Genomic DNA, 12,165 nt, shown 5'->3' on the forward strand with positions numbered 1-12,165 from the left:
TTGTACCTGCCCCAGTGCTTAGAGCAGTGTTTGACAGATATTTATTTATTTATTCGTTCATTCAATTCATTCAGTTGTATTTATTTAGCACTTAATGGGTGCAGAGCACTGTACTAAACACTTGGGAGAGTATGATACAACAATAAACAGAAACGTTCCCTGCCCACAACGAGCTTACAGTCTAGACTGTAGTAACCACTTAACAAATACCATGAAAAATTTAAACTGCTAGCAGATAAGAATTGTGTTGTTATATTTTACAGTACCTAGCACTGTACATTGTAAGTAGCGGCGGGGCCTACTGGAAAGAGCACAGGGTTGTGCATAAGAGTACTTGGGTTCTTATCTGAGCTCTGCTACTTGTTTGCTGCGAGACCTTGAGGAAGTCACTTAACTTCTCCGTGCCTCAGTTTCCTCATCTGTAAAATGGGGATTAAGTCCTACTCCCTCTAATTTAGACTGTGAGCCCCATGTAGGAGAGGGACTGTGTCCAACTTGAATATCTTGTAGCTATAGTGCTTAATATTCATTCATTCAATCGTATTTATTGAGCGCTTACTGTGCTCTTGGAAAGTACAATACAGCAATAAAGAGAGACAATCCCCGCCCACAAAGGGCTTAAAGTCTAGAGGGGAGGAGACAGACATCAAAACAAGTAAACAGGCATCAACAGAATTATAGATATATACATATGTACATAAGTACTGGGGGGGGAAGAGCAAAAGGAGCAAGTTGAGGTGATGAGGAAGGGAGGGGGAACTGAGGAAAAGGGGGGCTTAGTCTGGGAAGGCCTCTTGAAGGAGGTGCACCTTCAGTAGGGCTTTAAAGGGGGGAAGTGTGATTGTTTGGCAGATTTGAGGAGGGAGGGCGTTCCAAGCCAGAGGTAGGAGGCGGGCCAGGGGTCGGCGACGAGACAGGCGAGATCAAGTCACAGTGAGAAGGTTAGCACCAGAGGAGTGGAGTGTGTGGGCTGGGATGTAGAAGGAGAGAAGGGAGGTGAGGTAAGAAGGGGCAAGGTGATGAAGAGCTTTAAACCAATAGTGAGGAGTTTTTGTTCGATATGGAAGTTGATAGGCAACCACTGGAGATTTTTGAAGAGCAGGGGTGACATGCCCTGAACACTTCTGTAGGAAGATAATCCGGGCAGTGGCATGAAGTATGGACTGAAGTGGGGAGAGGCAGGAGGTTGGGAGGTCAGAAAGGAGGCTGATGCAGTAATCCAATCAGGATAGGAGGAGAGATTGTACTAATGTGGTAGCAGTTTGGATGGAGAGGAAAAGGCGGATCTCGGCGATGTTGTGAAGGTGAGACCAGCGGGATTTGGTGACGGATTGGATATGTGGGGTGAATGAGAGAGCGGAGTCAGAAGGACCTGGGTTCTAATCCCAGCCCCACCATTTGTCAGCTGTGTGACTTTGGGTGAATCACTTCACTTCTCGGTGCCTCAGTTACCTCATCTGTAAAATGGGGATTCAGACTGTGAGCCCCATGTGGGACAACCTAATTACCTTGTATCTACCCCATGCTTAGCACATAGTAAGTGCTTAACAAATACCATAATTATTATTAATTATTATTGCAGTTCAAAAGAGTTGGCAGGCATGTTCCCTGTCCATGACGAGCTTACAGTCTAGAAGGTGTGCAGAACAACTTAAGCTTAGAGAAGCAGCATGGCCTAGTGGAAAGAGCACTGGACTGGGAATCAGAGACCTGGGTTCTAATCCCGGCTCTGCCACTTGTCTGCTGAGTGACAGTGGGCAAGTCACTTAACTTCTCTGTACCTCAGTTTCTTCATCTGTAGAAATGGGACTATCTGTACTCCCTCTTAGACTGTGAGCAAGGTATGGGACAAGGACTTTGTCTGATTTGCTTGCATTGAATCTAGCTGAGCACTTAGTATAGTGCTTGGGACATAGTAAGCACTTAATAACCACAATTATCATTAGGCAACTTTATGTAGGTAGGAAGATTCATCCCCTTCCTTCACAGAGGTCCAGGACAATAGTCATAGAAACAGAACCCGCTATTGATCACAGGGAAAGAACTCAGCCTGAACTATCAGGAAATGAGGAGAATGGGTTCTAGTCCTAATTCTTCCTGCTGAAGCTACACCATCAGTGGGGAAGGTTTTTGACTAAAGAGCCACCTAGGGAATGCCATGAAGTGGACAGCCCTAGCAGGAATCTTGAAAAATACCTGGCTACCGCAGTTTATTTTTTTTTAATGGTATTTGTTAAGTGTTTATTATGTGTAAGGCACTGTACTAAGTGCTGGGGGTAGATATAAGTTAATCAGGTTGAACACAGTCCCCATGCCACATAGGGCTCCCAATCTTAACCCCCATTTTCCAGATGAGGTAACGGAGGCACGGAGAAGCAAAGTGACTTGCCCAAGGTCACACAGCAGACAAATGGTGGAGGTGGAATTAGAACCCAGGTCACTCTGATTTCTAGGCTGAAGCAATCACCTGCCGGCGCTACATACAGCACTACAAACGACATCGGCACTAAGCTGCGGTTGCTTTGCTTGCAAATGGGTACTGCACATACAAAAAAAAAAGCTTTTGCATGCACAGCACAGGGTGTCACACCCGACTGCCTAATCACTTGTTATACTCCATGCCCCAGTGGGAACATGGCTAACAGGGATGAGAAAGAGAGTGTGTGTGTGTGTGTGTGTGTGTGTGTATATGTAGCTGTACAAATCAATCAATGATATGTATTGAGCGCTTACTGTATGCAGAGCACTTGTATTGAGCACTTGGGAGAGTACAATACAACAGAATTAGTGGACCCGTTCCCAGCCCACAAGAGCTTACAGTTTAGAGGGGGAGGCAGACATTCAGAGAAATAATTTATAAAATATATAATTTAAAGATATGCACATAAAAGTTGGGGGGTGGAAGGTGGGGCGAATATCAAATGTCCAAGGGTCACAGAGCCAAGTGCAAACACTCCATTCAATTCCTCCGTGCAGTCTCAAAACCATCGTTCCCAAAGGGAGACTCCATCATCGTAGTAGAGCGGTTCTTCATACTCAAGACTGTAAGCTCGTTGTGGGCGAGGAATGTGTCTATGTCGTTATCTAACAAGCACTTAGTACACTATACACTGTACTGTATAGTATAGAGCTCTGCACACATTAAACACGCAATAAATACTATTGATTGATTCAAAGATTAGGCTCCTGGTGGTCAGAGCCTATCCACGCACGTGGGTGGGGCGGAAGAGACTATTGTAGCTGGAACTGCAACTGACAATCCATTCAATATTATGCACGCATAAAAACCGCCCTTTGCCACACTGATTCATTTGCTTCCTGCAGCATCTATTGCTTTAAAAAGAATTATATCTCTGGATGTTCCTGAAGCCACTGCTAAAATGTGTGCTGTGCTAAACACTTCCTTAATGCTGGCAAAATAGCAGCTGCTTAGGACCGCATAGTTTGTCATCTCTTGTCACCTACTGTTTATAAGTGGTGTTGTTGAGAACGCTAGAGAAGCCAGATGTGCCTTTGGAGACAGGTTCTGGTCACACGACCACATAAAAGGTTGGGCATTACTAGTTTTGTTGACCTTTAGTTGGGTATGAAGCTTGACGCCTCCTTGTTACCCCTTGCTGGCCTTTTTTGATTTTGTTTTCTCTATCTGTACCTTATTGAAAAATGTACTGCCTAGTAAAATTCATGGACAGGATCAAGTTCTGCGTTGCCCTGAAATCTGTTCCTTATTTGTGGGGTGTAGGATTTGAAAAAGAACTTTAAAAAATTGGGTAACCATCAAGTTGAAATTTCAAAACTGAGGTTTTTTAGCTCGTATTTTTATGATTCACATATTACAAAGTCTGCAGGGCAAGTGTAACTCTGGTAACATTACTCCCTTCTGGTGTTGCAGGGGACACCAATGGTTAAACAAATGCTCGGCACCACAGCCATCTGTTGGCAGACGTAACAAATGTAAGGCAACCTGGCTTAATTTAGGATATCAGGCTACAGCGTCAATCCAAAACTTAATGATAACCAAATCTTGCTTGCTAGACGAGGGCTCTGTTTAAGAGGGAAAAGAACGAAGACTTTCACACAAGAGATAAGCAAATACTGACTATGGGTGTCAGTTACCCAAGGAAACTCTAGATGCATTACGGCATTGGAGAGCAGGGAAATTCAACAGAAAAATATTTTGTGCATTTTAAAATGACCGAACTTTCAGATATCACAGTCCAAAATAAATGTCAACTCAATTAACAACAGTGGTGGTATTGACAACTCATCAGACAAATGTGCTTGACTGACAAGTCAATAATGGTAGAATCAGGATGGGTTCATAAATCGATTTAGCATTATCACTGCTAAAATAGGTTTGGGATTAAAGTTAATTTAAAAAAAATTTGAATGGCGGGGAGGTTGTGGTGGGGGAGACGGTGGCGTTTGAGCCTAATTAAAAATAAACTGATTTGTGGAGTTGAAATCAAATTGAACTGGGTAAACTCCTAAAAATCCATACCCTAATTATGTGAGTGATTCCAAGAATATAGATTGGTACATAACCTCAATTTTCTTACCTCAATTTTCTTCAGGCTTACTGTCAGGCCATAGCACTGTGCAGAATCTGTGAAAGAGCTCATAATCCTATGCATATATCCTTTGCTTGTGCCTCTACAACACCATAGAACCATGCCTGGATAACTGTCTCAGAGATTTTCACTGAGGGGTGGGAAGTATCATAGTGGATTTTGACATTCTCCCCATTGGACTGTAAGCTCATTGTGGGCAGGGAATGCGTCTGTTATATTGTTGTGTTGTATTCTCTCCAGTGCTTAGTACAGTGCTCTGCACATGGTAAGCGCTCAATAAATATGACTGATGGACTGACTCACATTGGCTCCCTTGTCACATCCTTAAGCATGGCAGCCTAATATAGGCTGAACAGGACTGGACTTATCACACAGCCTTGCTTTCATCAATGGTGATGAAGAGTCAGGAAAGTCACTTTCCATTCAGGAAGGAAAAGTGGGGTAAGGGGGAAACGGGTAGAAGAGTAAGCTTTATGATTTTTTTTTTAGTGGCATTTCTTAGGTGCTTACTATGTGTCAAACACTGTTCTAAGCACTGGGGTAGATACAAGTTAATCATGTTGGACACAGTCCCTGAACTGCAAGGGGCTTGCTTACGGTCTAAGTAGGATGGAGAAAGTTCATTAAATCCCCATTTTCCAAATGAGGGAACTGAGGCCCAGAGAAGTGAAGTGACTTGCCCAAGGTCACCCAGCAGATAAGTGGCAGAGCTGGGATTAGAACCCAGGTCCTTCCGACTCCCAGGTTCATGCTCTTTCCATTAGGCCATGCTGCTTCTTGGTAAACTTCTTGGGGGAATCCAATTTGTTTATAGGCTAACCAAGCTCTGATGGTGTCAGATCCTTTGGAGAGGTTTCAGGAACAGTACAGAGATCTTGGTATTGCTACCTGCACTTAATCTGACTCTGGCTCCACTCTTATCAGCAATGGACAGCAGTGAGCTAGCCTGGTCGCGAACTTCCTCTTACCTTCTAACAGATGGTAATGATTGAGGCCATAGGACATTTCCTCGGTGTTCCATATATTGAGGAAAAGCCGGAGCAGATGTCTTAGCAGTGAGATCACCCCCTCCTTTGCTTGTAGCGTTTTGCAGTGATGCCAAAGAATCTGGGTGTTAGGCCATTTTTCATGGCTTTTACTTCAAAAGTCAATTTTTTATGGCTTTTACTCTCTCAGAAGTCCGAGTTAAGGCCAGGCCTTCCCTTTGTAGCCAGGACTTTATATTTTCTAGGGCCTCATCTTTGAAGGTGGAAGACAGGTTTAAAAGATCAATAAAGTGGTATTGCCATCTCTGCAGGACTGTATATACGATGAGGGTGGAGGCATATCTATGGTCTTTAGTGGTGCTGTGCTAGTGTAGGTGGGGGCCACATAGCTTCTTTGAGAATGAATAGGAGTCCCTGGTCTCATGTTGGTCAACATAACTCTGGATCTCTGCAGTCTTGGCCTCTTGCCTCCGGTTGTACATATTAAATAATTTGACCTGTGTCAAAAACTTCCCTTTTGTTATGATCCTGAGGAGCTACAAGGTGTTGATGATGCCTTTCTTGCTTTGCTCCAGGTTGTTTTTTTAATCTGAATCATGTTTATCACATCATTCTTGGTGCTGGCTCTTTGCCATACCCACACTTTGATGCCTGCCTGGGAGAGAGCATCTCAGAGAAGCAACATTCCCTAATGGCTCTGGTCCTTGTAGCTGGTGTTCCTTGCTCCAGGTGAGTGCCAGTGATGCAGTTACAGAGCTCCATAGGGGTGCTCATTCTCCAGTCAATCAATCAATCAATCAATTGTATTTATTGAGAGCTTACTGTGTGCAGAGCACTGTACTAAGCGCTTGGGAAGTACAAGTTGGAAACACATAGAGACGGTCACTACCCAACAGTGGGCTCACAGTCTAGAAGGGGGAGACAGAGAACAAAACAAAACATATTAACAAGATAAAATGAATAGAATAGATATGTACAAGTAAAATAAATAGAGTAATAAATACGTACAAACATATATACAGGAGCTGTGGGGAAGGGAAGGAGGTAAGGCGGGGGGATGGAGAGGGGGAGGAGGGGGAGAGGAAGGAGGGGGCTCAGTCTGGGAAGGCCTCCTGGAGGAGGTGAGCTCTCAGTAGGGCCTACAGTCGTCTGATATTGATCCATCTTCAAATCCATTTTCGTGGCCTTGGGTGTCACTCTTCATAATATTGGCAGTATTGTTGAGTATATCAGACAATGATCAGTACAGCACTTGCCACTTCTCATGGCTGCAGGTATCTGTCCATCTTTCAAATCCCGTTGCCAGACAGTGATATCGTCGAGATATCATTATCGGGCCTTGGGAACAACTGCAATGTTAGGGAGTGGAAGATAGCATTGGTAATTAAATCAGTCAATCAATCAATCAATCGTCTTTATTGAGCACTTGCTGTGTGCAGGTCACTATACAGGTGCTTGGGAGAATACAATATAACAGAGTTGGTAGGCACATTCCCTGCCCACAACAAGCTTACATGTCTCACTGGTATTTGTAAAGCGCTTACTATGTGCCAAACACTGTTCTAAGTGCTGGGGTAAATGCAAATTAATCAGATTGGATGAAGTCCCTGTCCCATATGGGGCTCATAATCTAAGTGCTCTTCAGCTTTCCAATCTCATGGGATACAGTGACTTTTTCCACATTTCAGCCTCACTGCCCATCCATGGGTTGAAATCTTTCATGATGATCAGCTTCTCAGCTGCAGGAGTCTGTCTAGATCCTTATAGAATTTTTATTTGCCCTTATCAGGATTCATTAGCATTGAGGCAAACGCACCGATGATGGTTGCAAAATGCCTTTGCTTTAGAGGTAGGCAAAGGGTCAGCAGGTGACCACTTATGCCCCCGAGCAGATTCAGAAGTCCAGAGACTAGCGCCTCTCAGATTGTAAATCTGATACCTGAAACACATCGATTTGAGAAGGGGAAGCCTGTCTAGAAATAGGTGCCTCCAGTTCCTGTTTCCATGAATTGTCCATGAGGGAAGCTGGCTTTGTTCACTCCAGCCACTTCACATCTGGCCAATACAAGTGCAATAGGTGTCAGTCACACTTCTTTCTGGGCAACTGCCGTTCTCACTTCCAAATGGTGTCCTAGAGTCCCATGATGTAATTGTTATTTTCTAGTGGTTGTACCCCTAGTAGATTAAAGACCACAAAGGCAGTTCTCATAAGCCTTATTTGATTAAATGAGATGGGCAATTTAGAAGATAGCTGCAGCCCTCTCCATATGAAAGAGAGATGCCATCAGAGGGAGCACAGTAACATTCCTTGGTTTTCCTAAAAAGGAAAACAATATGTTCATTCAATCGTGTTTATTGAGCGCTTACTGTGTGCAGAGCACTGTACTAAGCACTTGGGAAGTACAAGTTGGCAACATATACGGACGGTCCCTACCCAACAACGGGCTCACAGTCTAGAAGGGGGAGACAGACAACAAAACAAAACATGTAGACAGGTGTCAAAGCCATCAGAACAAATAGAATTAAAGCTAAATGCACATCATTAAAAAAAATATAATAGTAAATATGTACAAGTAAAATAAATAGAGTAATAAATCTGTACAAATATATATACAAGTGCTTTGGGGAGGGGAAGGAGGTAGGGCGGGGGGGGCGGGGGGAGGAGGAGAGTGAAAAGGAGGCTCAGTCTGGGAAGGCCTCTTGTGTCACTTATGTGCCAGTCATGGTAGAGGTATGCTTTTCCCCAGCACAGTTTTTTTTTTTCATTATGGCTGCCAGCTCTTCTCCCCTCTTAATAGTCTTGTCTTGTCCTGGCACCCGTAGCGACTTCATGGACGCATCTCTCCCAGAACGCCCCACCTCCATCTGCAATCGTTCTGGTAGTGTATCCATAGTTTTCTTGGTAAAAATACAGAAATGGTTTACCATTGCCTCCTTCCGTGCAGTAAACTTGAGTTTCCTCCTTCGACTCTCTCCCATGCTGGAGGAAAAATTCACATAATTTCTTCTCTTTCCAGAAGAATACTTTACTGGCTCTCACCTGAACCCTAAAATGAGATCAATCCTAGGAGAAGCAGCGTGGCTCAGTGGAAAGAGCATGGGCTTTGGAGTCAGAGGTCATGGGTTCAAATCTCAGCTCTGCCAACTCTCAGCTGTGTGACTTTGGGCAAGTCACTTAACTTTTCTGTGCCTCAGTTACCTCATCTGTAAAATGGGGATTAAAACTGTGAGGCCCCCCCCCCCCCCCCCCGGACAACCTGATCACCTTGTAACCTCCCAAGCACTTAGAACAGTGCTTTGCACATAGTAAGTGCTTAACAAATACCATTATTATTATTGTTAAGTAATAAATATTTAGTGCACAGAATAAGCCAAACAAATCTCATGACAATAACAGGAGCCATATGCCTAATTCCCTATCAGACCTTGGGTCTCAAATTTTTATTCTTCTATCAACCGGAATGTAGAGGAAGAATACAATTGTCTAGTGTAACTTCAAAATAAATAGCTGAAAAATTTTCAGCTACTGAAAATACTGAGTGCGAAGACAATTTGAGAAATATTGGGCTAAACAAAATGAAGAAGAGAGTTGGACAATTATACAGGGAAGTGGGCAGTGCCAACAATCATTTTGAATAATTTAGAACAGTGCTTGGCACATAGTAAGTGCTTAACAAATGCCAGTATTATCATTATTATTATTATTAACTCTGGGCAAAACATTCTCCAAGTGGACTGGCTCACAAAGTGAATCCTTGTGACTTGTTCTTTCCACAGTGATCCTAAAGTTTAGGAGTTTGCTTCATACGGTTTTCGGTTTGAACCATTAGGTCTTGGACCTGTTTTGAAAAAGAATGATTTTGATATTGAGATCTATGAAAGAAGGTGTAGGATAAAGATTTCCATGGATAACTGGCATAAAGATATGGTCTGTAAGTTAAAAATGCTAGACAAGAACGATGGTATGACTTCATTATATTAGGAACGTAAGCCCTAAGAAAATCCTGTTAAGAGCAGTGGTTTTCAGATACTTGGCTGTGGCTGCTACTGCAGACACTTCAATATTTTTGAAGTAGCACCTCTTGACCTTTAGAGAATAAAGATAATAATGTTAAATGGCTTTAAGATGAAGGTATCTAGGCAAATAGATCTTATTAAAATACATGAAAAATGAAATTTTCAGAAAGAACATTTATTTCAGTTATTGGATTCTTTGCTCGGAGGCTGCCATGACACCACCCTATAGAGACACTGATCCACAGAGTTCTTATAGAACAGGGACTGGTCTCTTTACGATCTGAATTCAATCAATCAATTCATCAGTTATATTTCTTGAGTGCTTACTGCGTGCAGAGCACTGCACTAAAAGGTTGAGAGAGTACAATATAACAGAGTTGGTAGACAATTTTGCTCACAAAGATTCTGCCTGCTCACAAAGAGCTTACTGTCGCTTGCATTTCCATATCTCCCTTCCACACACACCTTTCCTCTCTTTGCTTTCATTGTTTTGCATCTGGGCTGGTGTTTGGGGTGCCAGAGGCAGGTGATATTGATGATGATAATGGTATTTGTTAAGTGCTTACTATGTGCTGAGCACTGTTCTAAGCACTGGGGTAGATACAAGGTAATCAGGTTGTCCCACGTGGGGCTCACAGTCTTAATCCTCATTTTCCAGACAAGATACCTGAGGCACAGAGAAGTTAAGTGACTTGCCCAAAGTCACACAGCTGATGAGTGGCAGAGCCAGAATTAGAACTCACGACCTCTGACTCTCAAGCCTGTGCTCTTTCCACTAAGCCACGCTTCTTTTCCTAGGGCTCCTAGGGCTACGTGTCCTAGGTGTCACCTAGGGCTGAAAATTGGAAGGGGCCACCATCTTCAAGCTTTGCTCCTTCTCAAGAGCTGCAGTGCCCCTGAAGGTAGAAGGCAGAGGCTCTATGGGGATCTTCCTGCCTTTTCCCTGCCTTAATGGCTTGGGTGCTGGGACACCCTGGGTTAACTGGTCATTTTCTGGCTTGGGTGTGGGGAAAGGAATAAAAAAAATAGAAGTCCCTCCTAAACCAATAGTTTTACTTCCCTGGAATGAGACCGGACTCGATCCCGGGAAAGGCGAGGTACAGGGTGGAACTACCGGAGTGGCAGATGACAGGGAAAGGGGATTTGAGGACTGGCAGGTAATTTCTCCCCTCCCCACCATCAGCCCAGCCCCAGAACCCTACCTGGCCTAGGGCCACCAAATAGCTTTTGCTGAATCTGCCTTCCACGTCATTCCTTCTCCCTTTCTTAACCTCACAGGGAAGATAAGAGTTTGCTTCCAAAGCACTTTCACATCAAAGTGCTATACAAATTTGCATTATTATCGTTATTATTATCATTACTATGTTTAAAAGCTCGTGTATGGCTCCCTGAGCTCTTTGGAGGAAAGACGCGACCGAAATACCATAAATAAGGAAGGCTAAAAAGCCCTTCAAATTTATACGAACTAATAATAATAGGGCAATTCTCTTGAACACAAAATAATTTTATAAAAGAAATGATATAATAATCCTTGCAAGGCTGTGGGATTCTATGAGACTGAAATATGATAAATAAAGAAGGGTAAAATACCCTTCAAATTTATATGAACTCATAATGATAGGGCAATTCTCTTGAACACAAAATAACTTTTGTAAAAGAAATGATATAATAATCCTTGCATGGCTGTGGCCTTGTATGACTGTTTATCATACCCCAAATATTTAAGGAATCCCATTTATATACCTCATTTTATTGTTTATAAAGATTGGTTTTAACTTGGAGAACACTGTCAGAGCTCTCCATCAGATTTTTATCTTCACATCTGTCTTCTGGGCTTTCAACTTGCTCAATCCACTCACGTGTGCTAATGTTTCCACATAAGATCCAAGTTTGATTTTGGAATATTGTGCACTTTGGCTTTATAACATGCATATAGAAGACTTTTCACATGAAAAAGCCCTGCACGCATTTTTATTTTTAAATAAACGTATACAATTGTTCAATTCTGTGTTGCTTGGTTTTTGTTATCCACAGCTGACTGGACACATTCCCAGCCAGGAAACAAGGTCAGCAAAACAGCTGCAGCGATGAAAAAAATGGACTAGTGTTGGGATACAGAACCAAAGAGACACAGCTATTAGAGTCTTATGGTGTATGAAATGCCTCTAAAGACATTTGCATGGCCTTGAGATACTGAGTATAGATAAACCTGCTTCCAAATTGTCAAAGTGATGCCACTGAATGCAAGTTTATCAGGAAGAGTGCTAGCTAATCCAACCATTTAACCTGAGAAGTTAAACAGTAGATGGGATAAAAATCTAATCATCTCCCAAAAGGTGCATATTCAAAATTATACACTCTATTAAAAGCCAAATGCTGTTTTATTTTCTCTTCATGCCTACGTTCTCAAAACTAACTGAAATTATTTTTCCCCCCCAAATTTTCAAATAGACCAAAATTCTCCTGGGGACCTTTGGGGGGAAAAATTAGCCTTAATATTAATTGTCTTGGAAAATCCCGTGGTTGAACACATCGTTATAAATTAAACTTTAAGACTACCCTGGAGTTCAATTTTAATGGCTGCCTAAATT

This window comes from Tachyglossus aculeatus, chromosome X1 (genome assembly GCF_015852505.1).
Source record: "Tachyglossus aculeatus isolate mTacAcu1 chromosome X1, mTacAcu1.pri, whole genome shotgun sequence".
In the NCBI taxonomy this organism is placed as follows: Eukaryota; Metazoa; Chordata; class Mammalia; order Monotremata; family Tachyglossidae; genus Tachyglossus; species Tachyglossus aculeatus.